We start from the raw sequence: 23,054 nt of genomic DNA on the forward strand, positions 1-23,054 counted from the left end.
GATTTGATCCTATATATAAAACAATGGTCATTATTCATACTCTTTCAAATGATTATGGCTTTTTAGGAAAGTCTGGAATGTCCCAGGGCTTGATACAATCAGCAGAGTGCCATCTGCAAAGAGAAGTGTAGGAATATAATATAAGACTGGTTTCTAGGGTTAGTTGCAAGAAGGGAATTTTGAGATAAGCCCTGGGAAAGGATTCTGGGTAAGAAAGGAATTGTGGGAGTCTAAAACTGAAAGTAACTGAACCACTTCCTTCTTGGATTTCATCTGAGCTGGAAGTAGGTTTTGTCTCTCTGCCTACATTTCCATTAATCTGAAGGAGGGGTTTTGCTCTAAGAGATTCTCCCTGGATAGCTAGGATTTGGTGGAGAAATCTTTGGCATCTAGGTAGAGGATTTATTTGGAGAAAACCTATTGGTCCCTGAGTCCAAAGATCATCTGCCAGTGGTCCAGCTGCCAGAATTCCTCTTGGACTAAGGTAATCCAAAGCTTTCCATCTATAACTTTGGGTTACTTAGTACAGCAGCCAAACCCAGGGGTTTTTGCATTCTTTATTAATTATTAAATATTTCTTTATTCATTAGATTAGGTTGTCAGATAGCTTGGGAGAAGGTTTTAGGCAGGACAGGGAGCTGTATGTAGGCAGGGCCCAGAGACGAAAAAGAAGGCTCAAGGGGACTTAGCAGTTGAGTGGAGGTAGTTTGAAGTGTGTTAGGGTCAGATACCAGTTTCCCCTCATTCCTTTTATAAAAATAAACTTTGTTTCCATAATACAAGGGTTTGGTGCTTTACTGACCCTGACGAGTTCCTAGGTAGGTTGTAACATCTAATATCCCTCTAGGACAGTTCCTCAATACATTTGGCAGTCAGCTAGGCTAGGACCAAAGGATTTTTTGAATTTTGGGGTGTAACTATCAACCACAGCCTCTTAGAATTCTGAGAGCAGCTCTGCCAAGCTCAGTCAGACCAATAGAATCTTGGTGTGGCTGCCAAGAGGACTACTCTCTGACTGGCAAGTAGCCATTTTGAATAGAATTCTGTGGCAAGGGACTCAAGAGGACATTCTATTGGAACTTTTCACTGCATGATTGAACTGAGGTGGAGACTAAAAGATACCATTTACCAGTTTTTTTCTCTCAGCTTCATTGTAACAACTGCTACTTGGTCTAAGTAGCCAATATAATGGAAGTAAGCAATAGATTGACTATTAGCGGCTCTGTTATACTAAAACAGCAGCTGGTATATTAAATAAGTGTAACATTAACATAAAAAAATGTTTCTGAGATACTATTTCTCCCTAATTCCCCATGTTTTTGTTGTAATATTGCCTGTCTGCTTATATGACTTTATGAAAGTGGAAATCTTGCTTCCTTATACCAAAGCTAGCATAAGAAGGGGTTTATCCTATGTTATATCTGGGATTATAGTATTTGGTATGTAATGCCAGCTGATTAAAATCTTGAAGCATCTGATTAAGAGATACAATGTTTTTGGTTATTTAAATTTTGGAATTTCTGATTTGAAGAATGTTATGGTGTTACAAGAGAAGTTGGATAAAATTGAGGCTACCTGTGAACATCTAAGAAAATTAAATGGTATGGCTGATGATTTAAAGATGATTTAAAGGGACTGGTGAAGCTTGAAGGGGCTGAAGATCAACAAGCTCCTACTAAGCTAGAGCTATAAGCTACAGTTTTAGAGTAGAAGCCAGTTACCCTTTTTCTTCTATGTGATGTGTCCTATGTTACATCCCTCTTGGACAGTTCTTCAATACAGAAGCATCTAGAGGACCTTCACTATGAATAGGGAATTCCTTTTTCATGTGAACTATGCATTGAAGATCCTCCATGATTAGTAGTGTAAAGGTGATAATTAATGGTTGTACAATAATTTTATGAAATTATGTAGTTGCCAACATTTATTATATCTTGAGTCAGAAATGTATTTACAAGTATTTATAAATAGAGAGGAAACAATAAAGAAGAGAAATGTGAGGGGGCTAGAGAAGTTATCTCTCCTATTTCAACCATGAAGATTGATGGTGAGTAAACGTGTAGCTTCCTCCAAGATGGAAGCTAGTCTCTTAGGAAGCTAGGAAAGGAGCCAGCCTTTCACTCGCCCAATGAAATAGTACAAGAGTCAGAGTCTAAGTCGAAGCTGAGCTCCAAGCCCACAATCCAAGCCATAGTCTCCAGCAAAGCTCCCTCGTAGGCTCTCCTCAGTCAGAAGACTATCTCCAGAAGACAATCTATCTTCTCAAAGACCATCTTCTCTGAGGAAATTTGGGCTTGTTTTTATGATGACTTCTTGCCTCCTCCCTTCTTCACAAGGGCCAATCACAGTTTCCAAATTGTCTAGCACTGCCCAGGGGGCAGTGTCTGTGGAATCAATTTCTCACCTTCTGAAGGTCAATTTCTCATCAAAAAGGTTCACAGTTTCCTGATTGAACAGTTTCTGAGGGTATGAACTCTTGTGTGAACTCTTAAAATAATTCACAAGTTTCTGAGTTCAAAAAAAGGTAGAGCTCTCCAAGTATCTTTCTGGCTTCTCATTTAGCCCTAAGTAGGGTGTCCAATCTTTTATTGATTCAATTTAAAAGGTAGACAAAGGAGAGTTAATCCTGTCTTCACAAACTAGTGAGGTACTTAAGTTATTGTTAACTCAGAATAGACAATAGTGTAAAGAATTCTCTTTCACAGTAGGGAATACTTTTAGTATGCCTATATTTCCTTGATTTATGATTTGATTGCTATATTTAGAACATTATCAAGCAGCTATCTCATCGTTATATCTTTCAAGGAATAATGTGTAATTTTAAAACAAAGTTCACTGGATAGAGTACCCAGCCTGAAATCAGAAATACTCATCTTTTTTAGTTCAAATCTGGCTAAAGAGTTTTACTAACTGTGAGAGACTTGGACAAGTCACTTAATTTTGTTTATCTCAGTTTCCTCGTCTATAAAATGATCTGGAAAAGGAAACAGCAAACCACTCCAGTAGTTTTGCCAAGAAAATCCCAAATGGGACCAGAAAGTATTGAACATGACTGAAACCAATGCAAATGGGGCCAGAAAGTGTTGGATATGACTGAAATCAATGAACAACAAAATAATGTGCATAACCACTTTTTATTTATTATAAAGATATTTTATTTTACCAATTACATATAATAACAGATTTCCACATAAGTTTTCCAAAGTTACATGAACTAAATTATCTCCCTCCTTCCCGACCCTGCCCTCTCCCAGAGCTGGCAAGCAATTTGATCTGGGTTATACATTATATCATCATGTATAACCACTTTAAAAAGGGGCAACTAGGTGGCTCAGCGAATTGTGAGAGAGGTTTTTTTGAGATGGGAGGTCCTGGGTTCAAACTTAGCCTCAGACTTCCTAAATGTGTGGCCCTGGGCAAGTTACCAGCCCTTATTATTCTTCTGCCTTAGAATCAAAATTTAGGATGGAAGCCAAAACAGAGTAAAAAATCAAACACGTGGCATATAATATTAAATAAGAACCTTTAAGGCAGCATTTTTTCTGCTAAATCAAATACCTCTTTTTTAAAGGAAATAATAAACAAGTCCAATGAAATAAATCATGTGTTCTCTGAACCTTTCAGTCAATTGAGAAACTTAAAATTATAAGTTCTACTCTAGAATACCATTTGGGAAAGCTTGCCTCTTCTCAAAACTTCTTCAGAGTGTCTCCTTGGTTTTGTAGACATGGGAATATTGTCATGCAATTCCAGATACTTATATTTCTAGGCTGGTTGTGATATTATTTTCAAGTGTCTGGAATCAATACCTAATTGAAGTTCTAAGAACTTAACATATGACTCCCTTCTTTTAGATATTTTGAAAGTCAATCTCTCAAGACCTTTAAAAATTATGTTAGCTCTCTCATGGACCTCCTCTGTTTATACATAGTCTAAAATTAATGCTCTTCTCATATTTTTAATCATTTCCTAAAGCACTATGAAGATGTTGATGCTAGAGTTCATATATTGTAGATTCAACATCATTAACCAAGAAACAAAGTTGTTATAGAAACTTTTACAGATATTTTCCATTTTTAATATATTCATTATCTTTCCCATTTCATCCTTAAATATCCTCAGGATTGTCTGGCTTACTATTATTGATATTCTCATAAAGTTTTGCCTTTCTCATCTTCTTGCCTTTAAGGTTTCTCACCCTTAAGGACCCTTGGGATTAATTTCCCTTGTTAAGCATTTCACCAAACTTTCTTAAAATTCATCTTTATTTCCATTGCTTTCTACTATTCTGTGAGGGAATGTTGCTTCCACTTTCCTACATTTTGCAAAAGAGTCTGTATTCCAACATCTTATTGCCCTTGACTGCCCTATCTCTCCATTTGGCAAGGATACAAAGCATGTGCTAGTCAATGCAGTTTTTAGGTTATTTTAGTTTCCTTCTTGTGATGGTTTATTTACATTGGTTAAATTTCTCTTGAGAAATAATGATCATCTGTGTCAAAGTCTATTTTTTATTCCCTCCTCCCTTTTTTAGCATCAATAAGGTATTTAACTAGGCATAACATACATTTTATATTCTTATTATTGTTTTGATTTTTATGTTTTCTAACAAGTGAAGTGTTTGACTATACACAGGCACCTGTCTCAGAAATTGCCATTTACAGATTATAAGTTAAAGTATTTTCACAGCAAAATTATCTTTAAATTAACAAAAATGTAAATAATTTAAATTGTTATATGTTTTTATGATAGTTTACCATAATACCATTAAAATAAATGAGTATTAGGTTTACAAAGAATTCTGGAAAGACCTTTATGAAATATTAACAAGTAAAAAAAAGCATCATATGATGAATAGAATACACATCAACTAAGACCATGTAAAAGCAAAACTGAATGAGAATGAATAAGCCAGCAAAGAATGCTGATAGCAAACCAGAGGGAGAGACTAAAAAGTTAAGATTTTTATGCATTGAAATTAAATTCTTAAATTGAAATAATTATTAGTCAAGTTTATTTGATGAAGAGGAAAGAGAAGAGGGAAAGGGAAAGTAGAGAAGGGCAAATGGTGGTGAAGGAAGGAAGGAAGGAAAGGAGGGAGGGAGGGAGGAAGGGAGGAAGGAAGGAAGGAAGGGAGGAAGGGAGGAAGGAACGAAGGAAGGAAGAGGGAGGGAAGAAGGTAAAAAGAGAGGGAGGGAGGGAGGGAGGAAGACCATTGAAGTACTTTTAAAAAGAAACAAAGGGAAGGCCAAAGAGAATTATAGATAAAGAGGACAGCTCTGAGGGTTGCTTGTTGAATTTTTTATATATTTTTAAAAGAAAAGTATGGTATATACATAATAGACATTTGCAATTTCATGTATAATCTCTTTTTGGAGTTATCAAATAAGAAAGTTGAGTTAAAAGAAGCAGTACAGATTAGCTCCCTCTCAATAAGCACTCCAAAAAATGCCTAGAAAAACATCAGACTGGGTCTTGACCAGAAAATCAAAACAAAAATCAAAATGAGTCATTTTTCTAGTCCATTTTGGCACAGAGCAACAGTCAGGTCTATGGACTCAATCTAGTCAGAAGGAACTAAACAGAGTTTTAGCACTTCAACACTAAATGGGACGAGAGACTATGTACTAGGGCAAGAAATGGTTGATTGAAATGTAGAAGTGCCTGACACATCAGGTGCCAATTGGCAACTATTGTTTTTGCCCCAGATCTGGGTCCCAATCCAGCATGGACTGAGAAGGGAAACTAACTAAGGGAACCTGTGGCAGATCAAGGCAAGGAGTTGCCCTCAGCCAGACACAACATACTGGGCAGAGTAGAAGAGAATAGTAGGAAGGTAATAGCTATATGTCTCTAAACCTAGAATGGGGTCTCAGAACCTACCCTGTGCCTGATCTGAAGGCAAAAAGGCAGACAAAACAACAACAACAACAACAACAAAAAACAGGCAAAAAGAGAGAACTAGAAACTTCACAGTTAATTTTTTAAAATTGTGTTGTGTTATATGTAAACTTGAAGATAAATGTGCTTGAACAAACAAAATAAAAATTTATAATAGACCTTCAAATATTAAGTTGCCCAGGAGATTAAAAATCAGGAGTCATCAAATCATGAAAACAAGAATAGTTATAGATTTAGCATAAAATTTCACTTCAAATTTTACCCAAGTTTGAGACCTTATCCAAATCTAAAAGACACATGTCAACTTTAAATAAGATGCAAATTCCCCCAGATATAATGCCCTTTCTAGTTCTTCGTCTACTTTCAGTATAAAAGCTTCTGATCTTTGATGTACAACGTTTACATCTCAAAATGGTAAAGCTATTAACTTTTTCTTCATCTTTACTATGTCATGAGGATAGTCTAGGGCTAAAATGTGATTATAGCATACCAGGTATATTAGCATTATGGAAGTATTATTGATGTATTAATACTGTATCTTATGTGTTCACATACCAGACTCATGTTCATGTTACTTATTGATTATTGTATTGCCAAATCTTCAGTCCAAAGGACAAAAGAATTCCTGAGCAGGACGTTATTTGCCACAGGGCCCTAGTTCACACCTTGTTAGACCACATTCCTTTCTAAGTTACATGTTTGATTAACCTCCTTCTCTTTTGATTACATGATTGTCAATTGAGCCAATGTTAAAGCCTATGCCATGTAGCATGTTCATTAGTTACCTCCCACTCCACATTCCCTAATTCTCCAATAAAAGTTTGAGGACACATGTGGAGCCCCCTCTAAAATCCATCTGAGGAGCAACATGTAGTCCATATTTTTTAACTCCTTGTCTCTGAGTCTTTATTCCTGTGTCTCTCTCTTTCTCTCTTTTATCCATTTTCCCTCAGTTTCCAATCTTCTCAGGTGTCCACCCACGAGAATTTTAAAATGTAACTACAGGAGGTTACAGTGATAACAAAGGCAAAGCACTTTGTAAACTTTGTAAAGTGTCTCTAAGTAGAATGGCATGAGATCATAGGTCTTCATCATATAATCTACTTCTTACTCTTATGTAACAGATTAATTGTCTCCTGAACTTTCAACAACCTCCTAATTGGACTCTAGGCTTCAAGCCTTTCCCTTAGAAGTCATCCCTTATGCAGCTGGAAAAAATAACCTTCCTAAAGTATAGGTCTAACCATGTTATTCTGTTCATCAACCTTCAGTGGCTCCCTGTTGCTTCTAATATAACATTAAAACCCCATAGGTAGTGTAATAAGGGGTTTGCAAAAATGCAAGAAGTAGCAGGGCCAACATTCTACTTGGAACTCTCAGGATCTGGGACTGGAGAGAGACAGAGAGTTACTGAAAAAATCAATTAGGAGTTGGGTGCTGGACTCCATAGGAGAAAGAAGCTGGGTCCTGCTTCCTCTCAAGATACTCAGAGGGTAGCTGTTTGGTATTCCTGTGGTGGACGTAGGAAAAAAACATTTAGTTCCCTCTCTGTGGCTGTCTTGAGATTCCTGCCTACTTCCTGCTGATTATACTACACAGAGAAAGTGGATTTTTACTGGAGCTACTGACATCTCTCTCTGGAGCAAAGGAGGACTCTTGTGGTGAGATTCCCTTTGGGCCCTGGTTGTCTTTCCCTTAAAAATCTCTCTCCAATTTAATTAGTCCTTTTATTCATTAGGTTAAGTTTAGATTAGAAAACTTAGTGTGTTAATATCTGGGTGGGGTAGTAGTGAATTGGTTCCTGACCCCCTTCCATTCCCTTGTACCTTTAGCTAATAAACCTGTGATTCCTTCTGTTTAACTTCCCTATAACAGTAGTAATTTAAAGTCAACTAGTTCCAGTCTATGCAGGCTCCAGTTTACATTTCTGGGCTTATTGCTCATCAATCTCCTTCATTCTCCATATGTTGTAACCAAACTGTCCTACTTACTATTCTATTGACTTAATAGTCTATTTCCTGTCATTCTACCTTTACACAAGTCCTTACCTATACCTGGAATACATCTTCTTCTCATCTGAACCCAGTAAAATACCTACTTTCTTCAAGGTTCAGCTCCTATACCACCTCCTACAGGAAGACCCTAGATTTCATTGGAATGTATTGAGTGTTCAGGGAAGACTAGTACTTCTGGTCTGAGGGCTTGCCAAGCCCTTTTCATGCTTTCCTCCTTTGATGTCTATCTGCCACTGAGCTCTAACCTATGCCTTTAAGAAGCCATAGCATACCTAGCAGACATGCTCTGGTTAACCCTCTTGGCAGACAGGCTAAATCAGTTAGAGGGTAACCAAAAAGCCTCAAACCCACTGATGAGTTTGGGGAGTGTCTACCCCAGAAATGTGAAGACTTTCCCTGGCAGAAGGGGCAGATAAGAACAACTGGTTCCAGTGAGCATGAAGACAGCAGAAGCAGGTGCTGTGGAGTACTTAGAGCTTGGTTAAACATCAGAGAAGCCAAGATCATCCACTGAATCTCAAGCCATTACCAGTTGTCTTGACTTTTGTTTTGCTAATGGATTTCAATGGCTCTGTGAGAGTGAGGCCTATGACTTTGTGTAACTCTGCCTCACTTAAATCCAATTTATGCTAGAGTCAAAAGACATCATTAATGATATAATTTTGGTCCTCCATGTGTACAAAGGGCAACAACCAAGATTTTAGTATTCTCCCCTTCCTCAAATAATAAGGTACATATTGATTTGTGTAAAACTTCTCTCCTCCCCATAGACTGAGAACTGCTTTAGGTCAAGAGCTATTTTCCATTTGGTTTTGGTGTGCCCAGAACCTAACCAAATATTATATACATAGGAGGCACTTGTTGAATTTAATTGGAAATGACTTGCCAAAGGTCATAATATTATGATGATATCAGGGCACTTTCTTTCTTTTTTTCTTTTTTTTAAACAACATTTTATTTGGTCATTTCAAAACATTATTCATTGGAGGCAAAGATCATTTTCTCCCCCCCCCCCCACCTCTCCCATAGCCGACGCGCAATTCCACTGGGTTTCACATGTGTTCTTGATTCGAACCCATTTCCATGTTGTTGGTATTTGCATTAGAGCAAGGCACTTTCTATTGTAGGCTATTTCCTGTTATAATCAGGGTCATCACATAAAATATATATGCACTAACTCCAATATATGTTTAGCAATTTCTTGTTCTCTTTATTTGCAAGAAATGCTAAAGTGATTACTATAGCTTCTTTCTCTGTATTTTCCACATATAATATGAATAGTTTACTAATAGCCTAATTCTGCTTGAGGAGGGATGGAAACCTTCCATTATTTTTTAAATTATGGAAAACAAGAAGCAAAAGATTAAATTGCTTGCATGTAAGAAATCAATGCTATAGCCAGTACCCAGTGTTTGATTTGTATTAAGATCACATTTTCCCTCTTATTTCCGACTGCATTTCACATAAATGGGTATTGACTTTCATTCACCATTGTTTGTAATCATAGGATTTTGATCTGGAAGAGACCTTAGAGATCATCTGCCAGGATCCATCAGGCCACAACATCTTGACACAGTCACTCATGGAAGCCAGGAGGTCACAAAGTGACTCCTAGGCAGGATGGAACCATCCACTTATCCCCCTTTGTGTGACTTCTCTCATCAACATCCCTTTCCAATGGAATTAACATGATCATTGTCCTCTCCCTAGTCTGAGAAGGAATAATATGAGAACAAAATACTTGCACACTATTTCCCCAAAATATCACCAAAAGATCAGACTCACAAAACCAAACCCAAATCATCAGTCAACTTTTGCTTAGGTATATAATTCCCAGAAAAAGCTGTGCCTACAAAGCCATGCCCAGAAATCCCCCACTCCCATGTACTAAAACTTATCCTCCTAAGCCAGTACATAAATCATTCATAAGGAGAGGCCTGTATAATAAGCTTTGGTACACCATACCTCAACATGCCTCAGTGACTTGATTTACCAGCTGAAACCCTTCTTGAAAAACTCCCTAACAAATTCTGAGAAATGACCAGCCTAATATTAAATCTGAATTGTGTTTTCAGTACCCCTTTGATCTCTCAACCTCACTGCTATGATTGTTATTTGTCTTTAGGATTTCTGGTTGATTATCTAATTTTATTAAAGGTAATAAGTGATTTTCCTTGATTGTCTGTAAGCTCAAGCTCCTCATAGGCTAATGAGAAAATTAAGCCACCTGTGACAAAATCATTTATCTTGTGCAAAACATTTGTGTATCCTGTCAGAATTAATATTTGCAATACGCATGTAGAATGATCTCAGAATGTTAATCAAATGATTTTTTTAAGTTAATGTATCACTTATACAATTACCTTAATTTGAACATATATGTTGAATAGTGTAGCAGTGTGCCAAGAAAATGAGTATAAAAATAAAGGCTAATTCTGGACATGGAGAAGCAACCACTCCACACAGAGCCTGGCCCCAGGCAGATACACACACACAGCTGTCTTCCATAATTTATTTCCCCTTAGCTGCTCCACCTGCTCAGGACCCCCTGGAGCCTTGAGCTTGGCTGGATCCAAGACCCTGGCAGTCATCTAGTCCAACTCCCTCAATTTACAGATGAGGAAGCTTAGGACTTTAGGAGCTGGGTAATACATATACTAGGAAGGACACATTATTTCAAATAAAGTAATATAGCATAACTAATTAGGTGACAAGAAAGATTCTTAGCTTGTGTGAGGTTTACTCTCCCACAGATTATCACACTGTCAATTGTAAACCTTAAAATTTCTTAGACTTATGAATGTCGGAAATTTCCCCATTTCCAACATTAGGTAGGGAGGGTCCTTCTCCTCCCTACCTGAGATTACTTTAGGACAGAAACCTTTTGCTGAACAATGGAAAGGGCTTTGACCTATGCTTAAGCATAGAACAGGAAGTTCTTTGAGTCATGATTGATTTTAGAATTGATACAATAGAGATACTTGGAATGACAGAACCAGGTCTTGGAAATTACAATCTCCACCCTACTCAGTCCTAACAGGATTTAGGAAGGGCTGCAGCATAGATTAAAATTTAAGTATTCCAATCTCCACCCTACTCAGGGTAACAGGATTTAGGAAGGGCTGCAGCAAAGGATCAAGATTTAATTATTTGAGAATATGACCTTCAACAGACATGTGCAAAGCCACAGACCTCTGGGCAGTCCTGGGTTAAGGTAGAGCCACCATTGGCACAGGGAAGACATGGACAGTGATTGGTAGATGTGAGAACTGAGGGGGGGGGGGAACTTGGATGGTTTCCTTAAAGATAGCAGGGTCTGAGGACTAGGGTGGTTGGTTGGAGAGGTTGTGCTCTGAGAAGCTTGCTCTGAAGGAAGCTGGAGGTGGAGGCCCCTGAGACTGTTTCTCCATTTTGGTCACGTGAGTGATAGGGACTGATCTCTTTTCTTTGCCTCAGCTATCTAAGGGCTTGGGCCTTTTGGCCCAGCCTAAACAGAAGGGGTATTTAAGCCCTATTCCCTTCTCTCCCCTTTCTCTCTCCCTCTCTCTCTCTCTCTCTAATACCTTTCTTCCTCCTGTTTGTAATTAAACTCCATAAAAGGTTGACTGCTGACTTGAGTTTTCATTTAGGAATTACATAGCTGAATTCCTTGGTGACCTTAAATTAATATATATCAGTCTTTTAAAGTGATTTCCTTGTCACAAATGAGAAAGAGCATAAATGTGGCCAAGGAACATACATGGATATAACTGTACTCTGGAACCTACATAAAGAAGCACGTGTCAGAAACCCATGTGGTCAAGGCATATATGTGGAAACTACATGCATGACGTAGGTATCACAACTTTTGCAAATATCCTCTAGTCAATAGTGCTCTGTTGTTGTTTAAATAAAATGGTTTGTTACCATCTTCTGCACCTTATCTCCACAGGGCATCCTATTGATAGTCTTGGCTCCCATCCACTAAGGTGTTATAGTATAGAAATACTGGAAGGTATTTCTTTACCTGGACAAACTAATAACTTGAATCATCACTGATGCCTAGCTATGGACTAAAAAAAAAAGTCAGTTTCAGGAAAGATAGATGGAGCTCAGAAGAATGGAAAAGATGGAGAACAGAATGACCTAAATTAGTCAGTGTCCTTGCAGTTATGTCTCATCTGGTCACCCACTCAAGGTTTGAAACCTGCCTCTGCTCCCCCCACTCCACCTTTCATGATGACTAGTTGATTGCCAATCATTGTGACTGATACTGTGGGGCAAAGATGATGAGATACTTTGGTACTAAATGGAACTGGTTTGGCGAGGTTGCTCCATCAGAAATGTTTACCCTTCCTCCATAATTCTAAACTGCAGAAAAAGTAGTCCTTTTAACTCCTCTCCTTCCACCATTCCCATTGTCTAAACAGGAACACAATCTCTATCCCAGTAGCCAGAAAACTTAAGCACTGGGTACTATTCCAAAGCACTCAGCATTTTTTCATCTTTTCAGCTATGCTTTCTTCCATGAATAGACTAAAACAAATGAACAAAAACTTAGTAAGCTAACTTTGGTTTGTGTAGTGTTTTTTAGGCAATGAAAATGGGAGAAAATGAGCCTGGAATAAGTGCAAGTTTCTATTTTCCCCTCCCCCTCAGCAGAAAGCATAGGAGCACCAGGTGAACAAAGAACCCTGTTTGGAAGTTACAAACCTGTGGAACTGCCTGTGACTGTTCTCTAAATCAGCCCAAGGCGATTCTAGGAGAAATAAAAGCACGGACAGATTTATAGCCTGAAGCTATCGTTCCCTAAACTAGTGTTATTAGTGATCCAGCAGCTCAAGACAAAGGAGTGAAGGAACAAGAGGGGTTCATTGCATGGCTCTTAAGAGTTCCTCTATCTCCATTACTTATGTTGCTTTATACACTTCCATAGAAATATACAGGCATACCTCATTTTAATGTCCTTTGCTTTATTGTACTTTGCAGATGCTTTTTTTTACAAACAAATTGGAGGTTTGTGGCAACCCTGTGTCAAGCAAGTCCATCAGCACAATTTTTCCAACAGTATATATTCATATCATGTCTCGGTGTCATATTTTGGTAATTCTCCCAATATTTCAAACTTATCCATTAATATTATATCTGTCGTGTTGATCTATCATCAGTGATCTTACTATTATAATTGTTTGGGGACTCATATGACATGGGGCATATAACATGGAGAACCTAATCAGTAAGTGTTATGTGTGTTCTGACTGCTCCACTGACTAGGTATTCTTCATTCCTCTCCTTCTCTTCAGGCCTACCTATTCCCTGAAACACAACAATACTGAAGTCTGAAGATCACCTGGCAAAACAAGGTACTGGACACTGAGGTCCTTTCTTGAGCTGAATTGCCAAGTATTCAAATTCTACTGCAGAGAATACAACTCTGATAACTAGCCACATTGTTCAAATGCCAAATGTACATTTGCCTAAAAACCAGGGAGAACTCAACAAGGCAAGTACTCACACAGAGGTTAAAAGAAGCGATGCAAGGACACTCTAAAAGTCTCTCTGAAGAACTTTAGTATTGATTATGAGACTTGGGAGACACTGGCACAGGACTATCCAGCATGGCATAGCCACCTCAATGAAGGCACTTTGCCTTATGAATGAAGCAGAATTGCAGAGCTCAAGGAAATGGGAAATGTGCAAATTTAGCAATATCTCTACTTCAAACATGTGCCATACCTGTGGAAGAGCCTTCCACACCTGTATTGGACTGATCAGCTAGAGTCTGACATTGACCCCCATATGACAACAACCAAACTCAAGGAGAACTGTGAGACTTCAGGCTTCTTTCCGTTACTCAAAAACCCAGATCCACTCTTAATTCTTTGGTTTGGAGTAGGTACTTAGCTGTCATTCTAAACTTCTCTAAAAATAGTTGAAGTTTTCTCATTTCCATTTTAGAGACACAAGACAAAAAGCCCAATAGTCAAATTATTCCCAGTCTGTGACATAGAATTATTCAACCTAAAAGAGGTATGAATGATTTGACAAATACCTAGGACTAGAAGATGTTCTCAACTATCTCTAAGAGATCCCAGTTTGTATGTCTACATACTGTGAGGAGTGAATCAGACTTTCTTTGTCTAGCATCAGCAACTTTTAAATTGATCAACCAAAACTGAAAACACTCCTACTTAACACTTTGTAAGCCATCAAGTAAGTCACTTACTTGGAGAAATAAGAGAATTCATATATCACTTACTTGGAGAACTCCACCCTTTTAACCCAATCAATCAGAAACTTGTGAATCCCATGATAAAAAGTTGACACCTTCAGAGGATAAGAAGTAGATCCCACAGACACTTCTCCCCTACCCCCACCCCCACTCCCACCTTGGGCAGAGAATTTGGAAGCTGTGATTGGCCCCTGTGAAGAGTGGAAGAGACAAGAAAGAACTATAAAAGTCCCAAACTTCTTTGGCTGAAGGTTGGTGGTGGCAGCATCATCGGTAGTCATCTTTGACTGGTGACCTGCCTCTTGGAGTATTGTGTGGCATTTAAAAGACTCATAAACTGTAGCATTTAAAAGAGTGGATGCCTTAAACTGTAAGAGTTAAAATAGGTTGAGGTTGTAAACTATAGTGATTAAAATAGTGGAAGATATAAATTGTGATAGATATAAGAGTGGGTGAGTAAATTTGTGACCACTGAAAATGTTTTCACTACAGTGTCTTGTTTTTAAATCAATATATAAGGTGGTCGCCAGGGAAATATTCCCAATTATGAATATACCCAAGTCAACTGAGTTTTATAGAGAACTTAATTAATAATACAATGAGGAATCAAAGAAAGAGAGAGAGAGAGAGAGAGAGAGAGAGAGAGAGAGAGAGAGAGAGAGAGAGAGAGAGAGAGAGAAGGAAATAAATGAGAAAAGAATAGGCCAGCCCAGGCAGCCCTGGCCAACCCAGGCCTAAGCCCTAAAAGAAAAGATCAGTCAGTCCTTATATCTAAATCACTCACCACAAGATCTGTCCAAGCAAGGATTCAGGGGGACAGAGTCTCCCCAGAGGGAGTTCCAGCCAGAGTCAGCCTCCCTTGAGAGACCTCCTTAGAGATTCTCTCTCAAGAGCCTGTATATCTCAGGAGATTTCTTCAATAGTCTGTCCTTTTTCTTATATAGTGGGCTTTCTCCTATGTTACCTCCCCTAAGTTCTTCCATCTACCAATCACAGTAGACATTTTCCAAAGGACAGCCCATTCTGAATTCACACCCGAGTAAATTAATCCTTTTAGTAATCCACACCTGAGTAGGTTAGAATCTCTGTGTAAGTTTTTTCCTCTTTGCTCCTTTTAAGTTCACAAGTTGCCTGACCTTTATAGGTACTTAGCACCCCTTTGTAATTAATTCTAAAAATAGGCATGGCTTAAGTATGGGTGTAAGTATTTTTCATTGTTCAGCAAGGAGTTTTCTCCCCTAAAGCAGTCTTAAGTACGGGTGGAGTAGAGGTCTTCACATTTCTGATCTAAGTAGAGTTCTCATTGTCCAAATGGGGAGTGGTCCCAATAGGGAATTGTCCCAATGGAGAATTCCCCAATGGGGAATTTTTTAACATTCACAAGTCTGAGAAATTTCAAGATTCACAATTGGGACTTGGGACGTGGACTGCCTCTTGGGTGAGTGAGTAGCTGGCCTTCCTTTCATGGTGTCTGGAGAGAAAGTAGTTTTGGAGAGGCCTTCCCTTTTTGGAGGAGGCCTTGTGGGAAGAATTCCAGGTCCTCCAGGTCAAGGATTAACAAACCCTGCGAAAGTTAACAAGAGCACCAGAGCAATGTGTAATAGGGTAGACATCTTCTCTACCCTTTTTTTGTATTTCTCTACTTTCACTCTTTCTACCCCTTTGTAAATAAAAACTATTAAAAGTCATTTTGACTTGAGCTATAATATTTTTAAATTGGTGACAATAATATTAATTTAGAATTCTCATATATTTTCACCAAACTCCTAAATTTAATTCTTTACAATACATACATACCTCCATAGGGAGATATACTTAAAAACTCAAATGAAGGATCATCTTTCTCTAAATCCACCAAAACTGACTAGACCAGTGATGGTGAACCTTTTGGAGATGGAGTGCTGGGCCCTACCCCTACCCCATCCCCCTGACTGAGTGCCATGACCACCCTCCCAGAGACCAAAGACCATGCCCTTCCCCGCCCCACTGAGGGTCAGACATTCCCTGCTCCCATTGGGTTTTGGGGAGGAGTGGGTGAAGTAAGGAATGTCCTCAGGTAGTGTTGAGAGGATGAAGGGAGTGGCCGCAGCATTCTGTTCCCCTCCAGTTCTGCCACCTGCGAGCCACCCATCTTATTCCCTATGTGCTCCCATTGAACTACTGGGCAGAGGGGTGGGTGATGTAAAAAAATGTTATCAGTGGGGTGGAGAGGGGAAGGGGAGCAGCTCTGCCCAAACCCCTCTGTCTTTCTAGTAACCATCTCTGAAGGGTGTCCCCATGGAGAGTGAGTGTTCTGTGTGACATAGGTTAGCCATCACCAGACTAAACTTTGGCAATAAATAGATCTGTAGGTATATATTACATCTTTAATTGAATTGAAAGAATCTAAATATATTTTATAGTAAATATGATTTATTAATATTATGTACTAATTATGCATAAATAATTTTCAGTGTATACCTATATAACACCATTTCTGACCTGTATGCCTTTAGAGTGACTACTACTTTGGGGCTCTAGGACTGATCTTTAATGATACTGCCCCTTCCCCCCAGCAATATGCCTTCCATCCTCCCAGTGGATCCCGGTACATCCAATTAATTCATAGCAAAAACAGTTATTAAAATGCCATAGTAACTGTAATAGTTACAAAAAATTCCTCCATAAAAAACTCCATAAACCTGAGGTGCACTCTGTCACAATTGCACCTCGCAACTGTGAGAAAGCTAAGCACAAATTTAGAGAACAAAAACAATGTTCCCCTATGGGGAACATATGTAGCCAATACTATTGACTACCCCAGTACTGTGAAAACTGGAGGTCTATTACCTCCTACTAAAGCCTCACAAAGCTTCCCATTATATATGATATCTGTGATAGAAATATGAGACAGAGAATATTTTTGCAGGACTTATGGACCAAGATGTTCTAGCTCTAAAATGTAAAACCCAGGATTCCATCGGAATGTCCCCGGGTTGGTGGCAGTTGGAGCTGAGTTGGGGGTTTTGCTGGCCACACTCTGAGAGGAAAAACTTGGTTTTTGAACTTGGTCTCTTGTCTCTCTCTGCCTCTGGGCAGTTGGAGCTGAGGTAGGGGCTTTTGTGTCTCTGTGTGAGGGACTGAAGTTACTTTTTCCCTGGAGGCTTTGGCTGGACACTCTGAGAGGAGAAAATTGGCTTTTGGACTTTGTCTCTCTGGGTCTGAGGAGGTGGAGTTGACCAGGGGACTTTTGGTGTCTCTGTGTCTGGGACTGGAAGTCATAACTTTTCCCTGGAGGCTTTTGGATGGCCATACTAAGAAGAGAAACTGGGCTTTTGAACTTAGTCTCTGGCTCTCTGGCTCTCTGGCTCTGAACAATTGGAATTGACCAGAGGGGCTTTTTTGTCTCTGGGTCTCTGACTGGGGGACACACACTTGCTCTCTGGAGTTTGAAGTTGGCTGAGAGACATTTGTGAAGCTGACTTGGTTACTTGAAGTTCTCTGACTTTGGACACTTGAAATTGACAAGAAGGAGAAACTTAACTGAAGAAGAAGAAAGAAGATCTTGAAAAGCCATTGTCTTCCATCTCCCTGTCTAATAGTCACAGTTTGGGACTGGACTATTTTCTCAATTTTACCTCAGTTAGACTAGGGACTTCCTCATCCCCTTTATCTCAGTTTCCCATCCTGTTATCTCAATAAACCCCTTACCTGAGAAAGAAACTTGGAATATTTTATAATTCACTCAGGGGGGAGGGAAAATCAGGAGGAGAAGGGTAACAGGAGGAAGAGGGTTGGAAGAGGGATTGAGGGAGGAAGGAGATTAGGAAATAGATTAGCCATTGTTAGGGATCAATAGGCAGATACCCCCAGAGCAGTCCCTTGTGTACGAGTATCCCTGTGTGTGCATGTGGTGGCATCCTCCAGCAGCATTTCTCTGTCCTCCATTACCAATAAGCAGTCACAAGTTCCCTCAGCAGTTTTAGGCCCCTGTAACAGCCTCTCTAGCCACAGTCATTGTTAAAGAAACAGGTTTCCCCTCAGTTTATCCTCTCCATTTCAATAAGTAAAAGTTTCCTTTCAGTTTAATCTTTATTACATATCTTTGCTTAGCAAGTGACTTAGATGGGTCCTTGGGATCTACTCTTCACAGCTTGACTCTGGATTGCCAGAGCTATCTTCTTTTTTTTTTTTTTAGTCCATAGATGACTCCCTTCTCTGTTGCCAGAAGTCAAACTCTCAGATGCTTTCTCCTGTAAGTGATTGTCTCTTTGCTGATGTTTCTGTGGGAGTATGTATCTGCTCCCTGGTGGATATTTCCTACTCTCTGAGTTTTTATTTTAAAATGAAATTTATATTGGGGGTTGTAAACCTCAAATTTCCTTAGACTTATAATTGTTGAAAATTTCACCATTGGGATATTTCATACTTGGAAAATTTCTTACTGATAGTCTATTGGAATGGGAACTCCATTGGCATGGGAGGTTCTTTCTCTTCCCTTCTTAAGATTACTTTAGGACAGAGACCCTTTGCTGAACAATGGAAAGGACTTTGACCTATGCTTAAGCATAGAACAGGAATTTCTTTGAGTCTGGATTGATTTTAGAATTGATACAATGGAGATACTTGGAATAAATCTCCACCCTATTCAGTCCTAATAGGATTGAGTAAGGGCTGCAGCCTAGATCAAAATTTAATTATTCCAATCTCTACCATACTCAAGTTAACAGGATTTAGAAAGGGCTGTAACAAAGGAGTAAAGATTTAATCATTTGAAAAATATGACCTTCAACAGACATGTGCAAAAGCCAGAAACCTCTGGGCGGTCCTGGGTTAAGCGAGAGCCTCCATTGACAGGGAAATTGATGAAGAGTGATTGGTAGATGTGAGGACTGAGGGGAGGCAACTTGGATGGTGTCCTTAAAGATAGGAGGGTCTGGAGACTGGAGAGGTTTTTGAGTTTTTGGTTGGTGTGGTTCCTGGGGTCTGAGGAAGCTTGCTCTGAAGGAAGCTGAAGGTGGGGGCCTCTGAGACTGTTTCTCCATTTTGGACACGTGAGTAATAGGGACTGATCTCTTTTCTTTGCCCCAGCTATCTAAGGGCTTGGGCCTTTTGGCCCAGCCTAAACAGAAGGGGTATTTAAGCCCTATTCCCTTCTCTCCCCTTTCTCTCTCTCTATATATATCTCTAATTCCTTTCTTGCTCCTATTGTAATTAAAATCCAAAAAAGGCTGACGGCTGACTTGAGTTTTTCATTTAGGAATTACATAGCTGATTCCTTGGCGACCTTAAATTAATATATATATATATATATCAGTCTTTTAAAGTGATTCCCTTGTAACAGGGTAGATGGTGTGTCAGGGAAAGAAATCCTCTCTTTACCCTACCAAGAGTGATTCTTCCTCAGAGACTGGGTTCAGGTTTTCTTCTCCACTTCTGGCTCCAAATTGGACTTACTGATCCTTCCAAACTCATGTAAAATTTAAATTAATATCAATAACTCCAAGTATTATTTTTATAAAGTTTATTAATAATCACTCGAAGTAGAAAAAAAATTTAAAAGCTTAGAAGTATAAAGCCTAATCTAATCTAACTGATCACTGCCTGACTCTCAGCCAAGCTCCTCAGCCACATTCCAGGAAACAGAGAGAGGGTGGTGCCACACCAAAACTTTTATCCTTCCCTCCCATACACATGCCTGCATGTAGTGTAAGCACACAAATGAGAGGCTAGGTAAGAAGAGCGGGGTTGGATCAACTGTGGTGAGACAATTCTAACTACAAAATCCCCCCCATGATTCTTTGAGAGACAAGCATATTGAAATCTTCCAGATTTACATGCCTAGTCTCCCCAAAGAATCATTTCCCATAATCCAGCTTATATCTCTAAAAATCTCTTACAAGAGGTACATACAATATTGCACTATCTAAAGGTAAATTACAATAATTCAGGGATAAGAGGGAGATAAAAAAGAAAGAGAGCAAAACCATTGATTGCTAGGTTCATTGACAAAAAGCCAATTAGGGCTTTGTCAAAAGTTTACATTCACAGTGTCAGTTTTATGGTTGGACTGAATATATGTAATTAGTCACCAAGAATTTAATTACTAAATCCCAAAAATGAATTACTAAGCCTTTACACTTACCTTGTGTCAGTTCAATCAGCAGATTCTTTATCAGCCTCAACTCCAGCAGGCTCCACTCCAAATGTGTCTCTTTCAAACTCTAAGTGTCCCTCTTCACTCCAATTGATTGTGTGTTTCTATTTCCACTTTTAAAGAACTTTTTCTCTTATGTCACCTCCCCTAAATTTTTATGTCTACCAATCACAGTCAATGCTCCACTCCAGGACTGCACACTCTTTCACACATGGGTCACAGACCTCCCACTCAATGTATGAAATGGGTGTTCATACCTTTTTGTGGTTAAAATCCAAAATGGGTAGATCTCCATATTCAACTTTGTAACCGTGAAAATGTGGTTTGCCAAGACTGTGAATTGCCAAGACTGTAAAGGTTTTGGCCAAACTGTAAAGATAATTTTAGTGTCTTGATTTAAATCTGAAATTAAGTGGTCGCCATAGGAAAATTCCCAAATATGAAAATACCCAAGTCAGCTGAGTTTTATGGAGATTTTAATTAATACAAATGAAGGAATTAAGGGAAGGAGAGAGAGAGAGAGATAAAAGAGAAAATAGTAGAAAGGGCCTAGGCCAAATGGCCTAGGCCTGGGCCTAAGGGAGAGCGAGTCAGTCTTTATCACTCACCACAAGATCATATTCAAGCAAGCTTCAAACCTCCGAACTCCAACTCTAACTAACTTCCAATCCCAAAACTCCTCCAACTCCAACTACTAACTCCAACCAACTCAAATTCAATAAGTACCTTCCTTTTAAAGAAATTTTCTCTTATGTCACTTCCCCTAAATTTTCACATCTACCAATCACAGTAGACGCTTTTTCCCAGGACTGCCCATTCTTAGTTCTCATCTTCTTTTGTTCTCACCTTCTCTGGTTAGATTAAGTCTACTGAGTACTTCACACCTCTTTTGTTAAGCTTGCCTTTTGTAAGTTGCTTGACTTTTAGGTACTAATTTAACCTTTATAGGTATTTAGCACCTTTTTGTATTAGATCTAAAAATAGACCTAGCTTAAGGTTCTAACTTTACTATAAGATATGAGTTAGGGACATTTCATTGTTCAGTCAGGAGTTTTCAACTTTGTCTTCCCCTAAGGCACTGTCTGAGTAGGGTGGAGTAATTTTAAAAGTTCTCAATACATTCCTGACCAATTACCTCCATTGTTAAAAATGGTGAATAGCTTAATCAAATCTTCTGAAGTAGAGTCTGAGCAGTTTTAAGATTCACAACTTTAAGTACTATGCTTACATTTTTGGGGGTTGAAATCTAAAAATAGACAGGGGATTATAATTTAATCTTCACAATCAAGGAAGAGCTAAGTACCTTCATTGTTACAATCAGGGGAGAGCCAAATCCAATCTTTACAACAGTAAATGTGTTCAACCCCACTCAATTAAATTCACTACATCCCAAAGTTCAATCTGGATCTTTTGATGCAGTGTGTGATTTCTGCAGGCATCTCCATGGTGTCTTCTCCAAAAAGTTCACTTTCTCAATTCAGGGAGTTAGTGAGCTTCGTTTGCTGAAATTACTCACAAGCAAAAAGCAAAAAAACAAAAAAACCCCTTTAAATCTTGAATTTACAAAAATTATACACTCTGTAAAATTAGAATTTTGCTCTCCAGGACTTGCTCTCTCAGCATTCCAGTTACATATCTAACATGAAATACCAACATAGGGAAGATATAAGCTTTGTGTAGCTCCATGTTCTCTCTTCTCCCAGAAATGTGACTGTGAAGGTAGGGTAAGGTGAGAGGTAGAGGAATTTTACTCAGGTGTTTTTTACTCAGGTTTTACTTTTGTTCTTTTTTATTCTACTTCAAGTGTTTATTAATAAACTTTACAAAATATAATACTTGGAGTTATTGGATATTAATTTAAATCTTACATTTCACTATATAAAACTATGCAACAACATAGTCAATTTTTGCTCATCCAATGAAAATAGTTCCTTTAATTTTGTTAAAGCAAGACATTTTACATTTCATAAAAGGAGAAAAGGAGGATGTAAGGACTTCTTAATTCATTAACACCACATTTCCTCTGTTGACTATTTTTTACTTTGTATGACTACAACTATGGAAGGGAGGATGAGGAACCAAAAGCCCCCTTTCTCACCATAGCCTCAACATCTATATTTTCAAAGGCATTTCATTTTAGGGATCTGACTTACATTTAGACTAGTATAGTTATATAAGTCACATGCACTCGAGGCCTCAGTTTCTTCACCTTTAAAACAAAGAGGATGGACTAAGTGATCTCTAAGGTGCCTTTCATTTCAAAAATTATTCCTTTTCAAAATAGTAGGATGATTTAAATCTTTAACAAAATGCCTTGGAAAGTAGTTTTGCTTCTGTATAATCAAATTTGACAAAAAAGTGTTAAACAACTTTTTTAAAAAAGCCAAATGCTGCCAAAAATTGTGACACAGTCTAGCAAATCATTGAATAGAACTATATATTTAATGCCATATTCAGAAATGGAGAATTATAACAACATTAGTGAATACTATCTTAGAAAGTAAGTGCTTGATTGAACTGAATAAGAATTTTTATTCTAGATAACAAAGGAAATAAATCTCCTCAACCTACTGAATCCAATGAAGTTACAGAGGATGAGAAACTAGACTGTATTGAGTAAATTCATTTTATTCAAAGTCACAGTGATGGTGAACCTTTTAGAAATGGAGTGCCAGATCCTGCCCCAACCCCACCCCCCAGAAAGAGCGCCATGCCTGCTACCCCCAGACCACCTGCTATGCCCTACTCCCCCTTACTCTACACAGGTGAGGGGGGTAATGCTCCCATTGGG

General features: G+C 38.6%; 1 long non-coding RNA gene across 1 annotated transcript; it reads left to right on the plus strand.

Moving 5' to 3' along the window:
• Positions 1–253: 253 nt before the first annotated feature.
• Positions 254–22,096, plus strand: LOC130456551 (uncharacterized). Its single transcript, XR_008915594.1, has 2 exons — positions 254–484; positions 13,199–22,096. It is a non-coding gene; the product is annotated as an uncharacterized LOC130456551 (long non-coding RNA).
• Positions 22,097–23,054: the final 958 nt, after the last annotated feature.

The sequence above is a fragment of the Monodelphis domestica genome, chromosome 1 (genome assembly GCF_027887165.1).
Source record: "Monodelphis domestica isolate mMonDom1 chromosome 1, mMonDom1.pri, whole genome shotgun sequence".
Classification (NCBI taxonomy): Eukaryota; Metazoa; Chordata; class Mammalia; order Didelphimorphia; family Didelphidae; genus Monodelphis; species Monodelphis domestica.